This window comes from Ictidomys tridecemlineatus, chromosome X (assembly GCF_052094955.1).
Source record: "Ictidomys tridecemlineatus isolate mIctTri1 chromosome X, mIctTri1.hap1, whole genome shotgun sequence".
Lineage (NCBI taxonomy): Eukaryota > Metazoa > Chordata > Mammalia > Rodentia > Sciuridae > Ictidomys > Ictidomys tridecemlineatus.
The window spans coordinates 105275364-105287697 of NC_135493.1; the positions used below are offsets into that span (position 1 = coordinate 105275364).

General features: G+C 40.0%; 1 long non-coding RNA gene and 1 pseudogene across 1 annotated transcript in view; one reads left to right on the plus strand and one right to left on the minus strand.

The window, feature by feature from the left end:
* The window catches only part of LOC144371646 (uncharacterized), a 217573-nt gene that overhangs the window by 156351 nt on the left and 48888 nt on the right, over window positions 1-12334 (plus strand). The gene's annotated exons all lie outside the window — the stretch shown is intronic.
* LOC101962962 (melanoma-associated antigen B10-like) lies at window positions 2717-3736 on the minus strand (annotated as a pseudogene).

Consider the following 12334-nt stretch of genomic DNA (forward strand, 5'->3'; position numbering starts at 1 on the left):
GGCCCTGTTTCTTATAAACTATGTGAACTCAAGAAAATTGCAAAGTTCCACAAACTCAAGGTTTGTATCTGTGATGTGGGTTCAATGTTATCTTGTTCTCTGGCTCATGTATATATATGAAGTTTTACTATTGGAATGTAAGTAACATATAAGAAATCTGCCAATGCCAGCCTGTATGAGTCTCTTGACAGTTACTAGTAATTAATAATATATATTTTTATTGCAAGCATTACTGAGCTCCCTTCTTGGAAAGTTTTAGTTTAATTTTAATCCTGGGGATGTCAAGAGAATATGCAGTCCTCTAGAATATGGGACACCATTATCAGCTAGAATGTTTCTAAGCAAACAAAGGTTACTGAAAATCAATCAATCTATCTTTTGATCAATTGATCATGCTTGGGAAAATCTTCCCCAACTGGATGCAACTCAAGACTCCTAGAAAATGTGTAAAATGCTTTCTCACTTCCATCAAAACATGTATCCTTCAGCTTTGAGTTTGCCAAATTATGTTTAAGATAAGCTAGTTTAAATAATCTATTAATAGAATGGACTCTGCTATGATTTGAATGTGTCCTCCAAACAAACATGTATTGGAAAGTTAATCCCTAGAGTGCAATGCTTTTGGGAGGTGTAGACTGATGAGCAATGATTGCACCATGAGGGCTCTCCAATCATTAATGGATTAATGCCACTATTCTGGGATTGATGTTATTATTCTGTGAGTAGGGATATTGTAAATGAAAGAGTAAGTTTAGGCCCCTTTTCTGTCCCTGTCATCCTCTCATCTTTTGCCATGGAATGATGTAGCAAGAAGCCTTTTTTTTCAAGCTGGATACTGTGGAGAACAGCTATAATCCTAGTGACCTGGGAGGCTAAGGAAGGAGAATTCTAAGTTCAAGGCCAGCCTCAGCAACTTGGTGAGATTCTATCTCAAAATAAAAAATATACTGCCAGGTGCCAAGGTGCATGCCTATAATCTCAGCAACTGGAGAGGCTGAGGCAGGAGGATCGAGAATTCAAAGCCAGCCTCAGCAAAAGCAAGACATAAGTAACTCTGTGAAACCCTGTCTCTAAATAAAATATGAAATAGGGCTGTGGATGTGGCTCAGTGGTCTAGTGTCCCTGAATTCAATCTCCAGTACCCACCCCAAAAGACAGAATTATCCTAATTTCACAGAAACTTGTAGGAAGTGATGTGTATAGAATATCTAGTTTGTACATCATGTTCAACTGCACTGCAGTAGAGAGAACACAGGGCACTTTCCATTCCTGCCCCAGGTAGAAACTTCTCTCTGGAGAAATTATCCTAAGCAAATACTAATAAGTAGTTTGTTTTTCCATTACAGGCTTTAGTCTTTCAACTGTAGTCACATCTTCTAGGAGGATGGTCCCTGCTCACCACTCAGAGCTTCATCTGAATAACCTTACCCAACTTAATTTAAAACCCATACCTCTGAAGGACTTGCATTTTCCTAATGCCCCAAATCACTTGCCTCAAGCAATTTATACTAGATGCTCTCCTCTAGATACATTTTCCCCTACATCCTCACTCTTTCTTTTGACTTGTCCTTTAGATCTTATATCTCCCCATGTAATGTCTACTCCTAGATTCTAAAATTTATTGGGCATATATAGGTCTTGTTTATTCTGTCATTCCTAGTTCAAGCACAGACTCTACCAAAGAGTGATGTTCAATTAATGTTAGAGTAATAAATGAGTTAGTGTGCAGTTGGTCTACTTTGTTACTATGTAATTATCCCATATTCTTGAATAACCTATCTAAAGTGTGTGTGTGTGTATATGTGTGTGTGTGTGTGTGTGTGTGTGTGTGTGTATGTGTTTGTATTTGTACCAGGGATTGAACCTCCAGAGTGTTTAACCACTGAGCCACAGTGCTAGTTCTTTTTTCTGAGAGAAGTTCTCACTAAGTTGCTTAGGACCTAATTAAATTGCCAAGGCTGGCCTTGAACTTGTGATCCTCCTGCCTCAGCCTCCCAAACCACTGGGATTACAGGCATGTACCACTGTGTGCAGCTAAAGTGTGTATGCTTAATCTTATAGGGCAATCGAGTAAAAGTGAATAGGGAATGCAATAACTAATCATTTTTTATCTTGTTTTCTGTTTCATGATCCTCATTATTACATTGTTCCATTCTTTCATATGTCTAAGGAAATGCTTAATTTACTACCATGGTATCTTTTTCCAAATCACTAAATAAGATGAAGAGCTTCTCAATTTGCTTTTCAAAATAAGCCGGGTATGGTGGCACATGCCTGTAATTCAAACAGCTTTGGGAGGCTGAGGCAGGAAGATCGCAAGTTTAAAGCCAGCCTCAGCAATTAACAAGGCCCTAAGCAACTTAGCAAGATCATGTCTCAAAATAAAATATAAAAAGGGCTGGGGATGTGGCTCAGTGGTTGAGTGGCCCTAGGTTCAATCCTTGTTACAAAATAATAATAATAAACAAAATAATAAATCACTATTAAATCTCATACACAGAAAAAGGTTGAGCAATGTCATTCATAAACTTAGATTCTAAAGTTACTCAGATTTCTAATAAAAGGAACATTGCCTTAAACAAATTATTAAAATTACTACATAGAATATAAACACCAACATGTTACATGCTGTATTGCCTGCAGCCCCACCTTGACCTTACACTACTGATATTATGAACTTATCAATTTCCTAGAGATGAATCTGACTTAGACTTTACTAAGGGTGGGAAGAACTCCTGGATGTGGCCTTGGAGCGCACATTGGCCAGGGCACTAATGCAAGCCTTTGCTTCAGCTTTGGCTCAGGCTCTTTCTTCCTCATTTCTCAATGCTTCCTCATAGCAGGCTATAGGAACAGAATCATGGATCTTGGCCAAAAACTCCAGGACTTTCATATTACTGGTTTCAGCATGAGCTCTTGGGCCCCACAGGAATTCATAGCATGGAGGATCACTGTTGGCCACCTGCCGATACTCCAGGTACTTTTCCTTTCACTAAATCTCTGGTGATCAGCTTCCTGGGATCCCCAAAAGTGAAGTGTGCTCCTTTCCTTCATAGAATCCCATCATATTTAACACTTACCAGACTTGCTTCTCAGAGGCACAGTTTCCCTTTGTGAAGATCACAGCTAGGATAGTCATTAGCAGGCCATCTTGGGTGCACTTCTTTAGCCTTGCATCAGAGCTTGGTTCCAGTTTGTTGATGAGGACATAGATGTGCCTTTTGGGATCCACTTACTTCAACTCAAGGCCAAAGACCAACTCTAGGAGCTCAGAAACTCTCTTAAGGATCTCGGAAAAGTGGTTCTTATGAGTCTGGAAATCATTTTTTCAGTATTTCTGCCTTTGTAATGGGCCCCTTCATTTGAAGAGCAAGTAATGCATCAATGTTACTACCTTCTCATCTAAATGGCCTATGAGAAAGTTCTCAGTGGCCACTGGGCTTTCTGGGGATCTTGCCCTTTCTTCTACATTATTGTTTATACTTTCAACAGATCTTGTGAATAAAATAGCTGCAGAAGTGATGGTGGTAGATGGGATTCTACCAGGATCTTGGGGATCATAAAGTGTCTCAGCAAGGCAACCATGAGGAATACCCTTGAAATGAACAGAAGAGGAATAGGCATAATCATCTTCTTTTGCTACAGTGGCCTGATCACGCACTAGATCTTTAGGTTCTTTTGGAGTCTGGCGGTGTTTTTCCCTGGCCTTGACTTTGCTCTTCTGACCTGAAAGCATGATGACTGTTCAGTTGCAGCAGGCAAAAGTAGATGATCTAGTGACCTGGAGAAGAATGGACTAAGTGTTTTGTTCTTCTTCACTAGAGAGACACACACTTTGGCTTTGTAGATGGGTCTTTTGCATGTTTTGTGTGGTATGTGTGTGTGTGTGTGCGCGCGCGCGCATGTTATTCAAGGAACCCATGCAGCCTTGAATCTCTGATCTGCTTGTCTCCTGCCTGAGACATAACTAGGATGTGTCATAGTTTGCTACCCACCACATCTGATTTCTGAGGAGAGAAAACAAGGCCTGGCAGGTCCCAGCTTTGAGGCAGGGGATGTCTCTTTGTTCCCATTCAGTGTTTTCTGGGATTCTTCTACGCTGTTGCTTTGATGTTGACTCCTTATTTCAGTGCCATCATCTCTCTTCTATCCTGGAAAAGAAACTGAAGGAGATTCTTATCTGACCATATCTACCTGGTGATACCCAGGATGACAGAAGAGCTCTGAGGAAAACTGTTTATACTGAGGTCAGAATTAGGGTTCTCATTCTTCATTCAGGGTCCTCATCTTTGCTTCTGGCATGGCGCGGGCCTCCACCTTCTTCTGATGTGAAACTTATCTTCCCAGAGAAAGTACCACAGCTCTGAGAATTCCAAAGCAGGAATTGAAAGAGCCCTCACCCTCAAATAGCTCTCTGATAGTCCCTTGGTGCTTAAAGTATGGGCAGGACTCTGCCCAACTTAAGCCTGGAGTGGATAGTTCCCTCAGGATTCAAGATCCTTTCTTTTAATATTCCTGTTCAGGGCCTGTGACTCCTGCTCTGAATTAAGATTGATACTCTGTTTCAGTGACCTTATCTCTCTGAGTTTCCACCAGGAGAAATCAGTATGTTTCATCAGGTGATCCTCCTTTAGGGCCCGTCAGGAATCTTTGGAGTCCACTCTGTTATGGGGAAGAAATAGCCTCAAGCTTCACTCAAAGTCCTTACATTACTTCTAAGCAGTGGGGAAATAGTTCCTCTGAAAACCAAATGCCAGTGTTACATTCAGACACTCCCATCTGGGGCCTACTTGGGTTGATATCAGGGGTGAGACTCTGCACCAACCCTGCCCTTCTGGGTTGGGTGGTTCTCTCAGATCTCAATCACTGTCCTTACCTTTAGTTATGTTAGGATCTGGAAACACCTCCATCTGTTAGCCTGAGGCCGTAATCCTTGGTCAATATTTACCCTTTCAGTCAGAGGGAGCATTCAGCCAGTGCTAAATCAGGTGTTCTCTTCCTGATGTCTATCCCCTAACACCAGGGCAGGACTCTGTGGGGCCCCCTCTGACTAGGGTAGTTGGTGCCCTCATACCTCACAAAGGGTCTTTACCTTACCTCCTGGCAGGTTCTGGGACTCCTCCCTTTTATGACTTACTGTTGTCTCTCACACCAAGTTTTTCACTTTCATGAGAGATCCAGAGCTGGAATTCAGGGTATATTACATTTGGCTACTACAGTGGGTCTATCATGGGCCTCTAGACCCATAGAACTTGGGTCTATGGAATCCTTCTTATCTGGTGTATATTATTCCCTCAGATCATACTTAGGGTCTTCACCTTCATTGCTGGAAGGTCTGAACCGCCGCCTTCTGCTCATCTGGTGCCCAAACCTGGTTCAATGTTGTCACCTCTCTGAATCCTAGGATGTCAAATAGTGCTGCTATATCAGGAAATTCCTATCCAAGGCTTCCAAGGGCTTACATAGGGGTGGAATTCTATTGGCCCTTCAATCTTCTGGTATAGGGATTGCCCTCAAACCTTACTCAGGCTCTTTACCTTCATTCTACACAGGTCCTGGAACTGTTCCCTGGAATCTGTCTCCTCTGATGACCACAGCAGCCGAGTTCAGAACAGCAATGTCTTTACTTCTCTGTGAAATCAGAAACAGATATAGAGAAACCAATGTATGCCACCCCCTTTATATAGGGTCTCTCAGGGCTCAGAGCAAGGGTGTAGCTCTTAGGAGTATTGAGGTAGCCTGTGTTTTGTAGGGATTATTTATTCTGAAACAGCTCACACAGGGGTCTTTCTTCTACTCCTGTGAGGGCTGGGACTCCTCTCTCTCTCCTGATCTGAGTCATCCAGTCAGAAATCAATGTTGTTCTCCCCAGTCACCTCACCTTATACTCTATGATCCTCAGTCTCCATATGAAGTGAAAAGGTACCTCAGCCTATCATCTGGGCATGGACTTAGCAGTACTAACCAGGCACCAGGTTCTGGGCTAAACGGTCTTTTCTGAAGTGAGCAATTCTCTCAGAACTTCCTTAGGGTTTTCACTTTTACTTCTCTTAGGGTCTGGAACTCTCCCTTAGTCAGCCTAAGGATGGTAACTGGTTCAATGCCCTCATCTCACAGTAAAAGTTGACATAAATTTTTACCGCATAGAATGCATGCAATAATTTTGGCAATCGCTAGTACAAAATCCTTTTTTTTCTTTAAATTTTCAATTCAATCAAGTCAAGGTTATGACAGTAATAAATGTAGAGATTTTGATTCCACATATACCTGTCACCCCTTCAATTTATAAAGGAACTGTACTATCTTTAGTGTTTATGCAACCACCTGGAAATGTTTGTATTGAAGATAAGCCCCCTCCTTTAGCATCTGATAACAACAAAGGCCACCAGACATAGTCACAAAAATAGCATTGTTCTGCAGAGAAATCAGGGACTATGGGAAGCAATATAAGCTGGGGATAACATCAGGATCATTTTTCAAGATATATCTACACTCAACCCTTTACTATAGAGTCAGTGAAGTAATTAGCTTCAGGGACTACCGCCTCTTTACACCCACATACTCCCTTGTATTATTCATGGCCCCTACTTGCCCTGTTGTAACTGTCTTTAATCACCAATCACACCCAGTTTTACAGCATCAACCTCTGTGGTGGAAGGGACACATATACAGCGGAAGAAATATCCATTCTTGTCAGGGATCACAAGAATTCCTAGGCCTGGAATGCTGGCAAGAATGCATTGAACCACCTGACACCTGGTTTATTGTCCTCACTTCATAGTAAAAGGTGATAGAAATTTTTACTACAGGTCACACAATAACTTTGGGAATGGCTAGTACAGAATCCGTTTTTTAAAAAAATTTCCAATTCAATCAAGTCAGGGTTATAACAGTAATAAAGATACTGAAGAGATGTAATAAAAGCACTGAAGAGATGCTGCTCTTCCAGAATCCATTAATATCACTGAGTGATGCAGAGGAACTTGACATACTCTACCTGACAAGTGAGTGGGTAAAGGAGATTCTGAGGGTGGGTGTCTGTAATGCCTCTGATCATTTTGTCCAATTGATCCATTCACTCAGATCATCATGCTAATAATGATTCAGAGACTCTCAAGCTTTGTCATCAAAGTTATCCAAGATTCTCCATTTTCTCTCCTTCCTTCTTTACCCTATTGTAACAGTGGTCCACTTCAACTTTGGAATATAGCCCTCAGCTGCTTATTTTAAAAGGGACATTATTTTTTTTTTCTTTTCCTCTTCTTCCTCTTCCCCTCCCTAACCTGGGACAAGGAACAATATTACCTTTTCCCCATCCTTGGCCTATAAGTTATCTGTCCTTGAGTGCACACACCCAGCACAGGAAGGAGATATCATCAGAAGATCTAGGAAGTGACTTTCTTCCAAATTAACAAGTGAATTTCCATACACCATCAGGGCACACAGGACCGGGTGGGACACACCTGGAATGCAGCCTTTGAGGAGCTCCTTTAAAAGCCCTATTCTCCCTTATGGGCAGAACCACAGCCTGTGGGACTGGAGTCCCCATGCTCTTCCTTTGCTAGCAAAGCAATAAACCTTCATCTTCCTTTTTCTCAAAACCATGCCCTTGTTATCCAATTGGCCATGAATTGGCATCAGGGACAAGGACCGAACTTTCAGTAACACTATGCTACAAGTCAGAAGTGGATATTTGACTTCCAGCTTCTGTAGGTTCTCTGGACTAGGATTAGCTTATGATATGTCTCATGCATTCTGAAAATTGTTTTACTCTCCTGAAACCCCTCATTAACTGTGGGTTTCCTGTGTGGGTCCATTCCTGGCATTTGATCATTCGACCAAATTGTTTCTCCTCAAAGTAAAGAGATATATTTTATTGGCATATCAGTATGCTAAATTATGTACCCACTGTTGTTCAAGACAACATTATTGAAATTTTACTTTATGTATGTAAGGAATTAAGTACAATTCCTGCAAGACTTTCTTAGAAAACAAGGAGATACAAATTAAAATAAGAGTGACAATCAATTTTCAATCAACTTTAACCAAAATTTTAAAAATTTGATAAAATAAAATGCCTGTGAGATATTAATTTATTCACATTCATTAATATGTGAGAATATAAATTGGTACAGCTTCATTGGAACAAAATAATGTGAGCAATATTCATAAAAATTTACAGTTCTCACACTCTTTCCACTTTAATTTGTGTTTTTACACATCTTTCTTATAATGAAACATGCATGTTTGCTCAAAAATTGATGTTCTATAAAATGTTGTTATCAATTGTAATCATAGCAACAAATGGGAAGCAATTTGTGTGTCCATCAGGAGGAGATTGGTTCAGTTAATTGTGGCACATACATACTTTGTAATTCTAGGGAATAGTTAAAGTAGTGAAGTGGATCTATAAGTATTGACACAGAAAGATATTGCATTCATTTTAGTCAGTGGCAAGGGTATGAGGCAGAATGATATTATGACAGTTATAAATTTATGTTAAAACTTGTATATAGACGAAAAAGCCTTAAATAAATGTTAAAATACTACATGCAGTATTTTTAATGTGGTTATCTTTGAGGAGAAACCGAATTTTGGAGGAAGCAGAGTTTGTATTTATCTGTATTTTAGAATTATTTACTACAATAATATGTCCTTTCTTCTTTGTAATTAAAATATTTCAATAAGAGTAACAGCAGAAAAAGTAGCTGTGTGTTATACACACATATAGGATATATACAACGTAATAGGAGAGCCTGAAATCTGAATAGCTTTGAAAGGAAAGTGACCACAACACTCAGAACGACCAAGAGAGCTTTATTGCAGCAGTGCAAAAGCGAGGAGAGAGAGAGAGAGAGAGAGAGAGAGAGAGAGAGAGAGAGAGAGAGAGAGAGAAGAGAGAGAGAGAGCGAAAGCAAGAGAGGGAGACAGAGAGAGCAAGAGCAAGAGAGCAAGAGAGACAGAGAGCAAGAGAGAGAGAAAGGCCCCATAGGAGGGAGTTTTTATAGCCCAAATCTAATGGGGTCTCTGGGTCTGCAAGCTGCCTTCTTGGTGTACAATGATTGGATCACATAGTAGTTGCTAAGGGTGTCATCTTCTGCCTTCAGGCAGATGGGGCAGGGGTCAGATGTGGGTTTCTGTTACCAGACTGGTGTTCGGCCTTGAGTGGGGTTGAGTGTTCAGACTTGACGCAAACAGGTGATAAAGCACCAGACAGAGTGGGGTTTGAGTGCGAGGGTTATCCTGCAGCTAACAAGCTTAACATATCAAAAGTTTATTTTGTGGTGGAATGAGATGAACATCATTACCCTAGGTACATGTATGACTGCACATATGGTGTGACCCTATATTGTGTACAACCATAGAAATGTAAAGTTGTGCTGCAATTGTGCATAATGAATAAAAATGCATTCTGCTGTCATATATACCTAATTAAAATAAATTAATTAATTTAAAAAGTTTATTTCATATGCAAATAAAATTTGATGTGAATTGGCAGGTGTTTCTCTGCTGTCAGATGACCTAGGGATCTAGGTTACTTCCAACATATGGCTCCACATCTAAACATGGATTTTACATGGTCATTACTGGATGGAACAGAAAGCATGAAGATGGCAGACAGGCTCTCAAGTGCCTTGATCTAAAGTAAAAAATCACAATTCTGCTCACATTTTTTCAAGGTTAGTGACATGTCCTTTCCTAACCACAAATAAACTGGCAATATAGTCTCCATATAAACCAAGAATAGAAAGCAAGACACAAAGTACATGAGAAATTGTAGTCTCTTCAATTAACTGTTACTTTGTAGGCACCCAATAAAAAGCTACTATTATAATTTGTTATGATGATAGCCTTCTTTGTTCTTGGAAGGTTTTTATGAAAATATAAAATATCATTGCTATTCAGAAGCACTTTCTTGTGCCTATCTATGACAAGTGTTTTCAAATCTAGGATCACACCATTTTTCAAAATGATTCAATAAATCTCTGCAAGAAGGGTTCACCCTTTTCTATTCAGTAGCATCTTTCCATACTAACCTTTACACTAACCTCTATAATCTCTAAAGACTGAGAAATTTATTATTTTGTTTTGTCTTTGGTCAAAAATCATAACTTGTGAGTCTCTGCTATCACCACCCCCCACCTGATGAACATACCTAAACACTTGTACAGGTGCCCTTAAGCGCAATGAAAAAGCCAGAATTTTCCCTTGGGGTAGATATAGACAAAAGTCAGGAGAATGATGGTGAATTATTTTTTATTTTCTTATCAAAGCTGGAATTTCTTCCAGGGAGACATTTTCTACCTCTGTGGTAGACTGAATATTCCACAAAGATTTCCATACTCTTATCCCTGAAAGGCATGTTATGTTACATGGCCAAAGGCACTTTGCAAATATAATTAAAATTATGGAATGGACCTTAAAAATAGGTTATACTGGATAGTCTGCACAGACCATTCTAATTGCATAAGCCCTTAGAAGCACAGAAATTTCTGACTAAGGCAGAAGAGAGATGCAGCAGAGGGGAATGTTACATTCCAAGCATGAGATAGGTTTAATGTGCCATTTCTCATTCAAAAAGTAGGAAGCCACATTCAAGACTTCAGAGAGGCCTCAAGGAACTATGGCAGCTCCAGCTGATAGTTAGCAAGGAAACTCATTTCTCACTCAAAACTACCAAGAACTAGATTCCTCATAGGACCAGATTCTGAGAACAACCTGAACAAAGCTGGAATAAGATTCTCCCCAGTGTTTCCAAATAAGAAGCCAAGCTTTGAAATTTCTATTTGGACTTAGGTAACTAGGAAAATAAACCAGAAGCAGCAGCAGCACACACTTCTCACCTACAGAAGTGTGAGATAATAAATGTGTGTTGCTTAAGTCCCATAATGTATGGTAGTTTGTTACATCAGCATAAAAAAACAGGGCTGGGGTTGTGGCTCAGCGGTTGAGCACTTGCTTAGCATGTGTGAGGCCCTGGGTTCAATCCTCAGCACCACATAAAAATAAATGAAATAAAGGTATTGTGTCCAACTACAACTAAAAATTAAATATTTAAAAAAATATTATGTTCTCTTGGAAGGACCCTAGGATTTTAAAGAATCTAGCTTCTAGGGCTGGGGTTGTAGCTCAGTGATAGAGTACTTGCCTAACACGTGTGAGGCACTGGGTTCAAACCTCAATACCACATAAAATTAAATTAAATTAAATTAAATTCTTCAATAACAACAACAACAAACGAATCCAGCTTCTAGACATGTGGTTAAAGAGTGATTTCTTGGGTCTTTATTTATTAAGCCACCACTAAAGAGGGAGTTTTCAATTTTATTTTTTGCCATTTAGTTAAGCTCACTCATCAGTGTATTTATTCAGTGCCAGTCTCAAATAAATCATTAAATTATGTTCTTCATTCTTTTTAATCTCACCTGCTTCCTAAAAACTTTCTAACTTGAGTTATCTTTCAAGAATCAGTAGATTTTGTGCCAAATTTGACTCAACTTACAAGGCAATTGGAGGAAATAAAAGAGAAACCATTGGTGAAAATACCCAAAACAGATATAAGCAGAACTATACATCACTGCCAAAGTAAAGAATTATGTGGAAGGGGCTATTTTATCAGGGGTATTCTACAGTGAGTGAAATGAAGGACAAGGGCACATTTGTAGGGAGTCAGGGTTCTCTAAGTCAGGGTAAAGGAAGGACATTCAGAGCTTTCTTTCCCACATGGTGATCTCAGATACAACCTCTGTTGGAGGAAGCAGGGAAGAGCTGGACAGCAGGTCATGATGCAGATTTGGCCTTGAGGGCCCACTGGTGCTGACTCAGGGGAAGAGCGTTATAAATCTGGAATGCTGGGCCTGGTCCCATGTGACAGCTCTTGGGCAAAGTCAATACTCCTGGGGTCAGGGACAGGTGGCTATCAGGCAAGTGAGGCCCATAAGCAATCCCCAGATAATATGTAATTCTCATTTTCTCCTTTATTTATTACAACTGGGATTGGTATATCAACCCTAGGTTCCTTCTTTTCACTGTCCAGAAACATTATGTAGTAGTGAGAAGGAAAATTAATGAAGACATAACATTTGCCTCATGTAGGAAAGTGCTCACTATGTGGCTTAAACAAATTGAGACCAGGGTTCTGACACATAGGAGCCATGAAGTCAGGTACACTGCAAAGTTCTATAAGGCTCAAGCTTTTTGTGAAGTGAGCTTGATAAGCACTGCCTTTTAGGACTCTTGGGATATATGTAATGTCTGAAAGTCTCTGGCACAGTGCCTGGAATTTATTGCCTCTTTAATAATTGACAGCCAGTACTATTAATTTGACACAGAC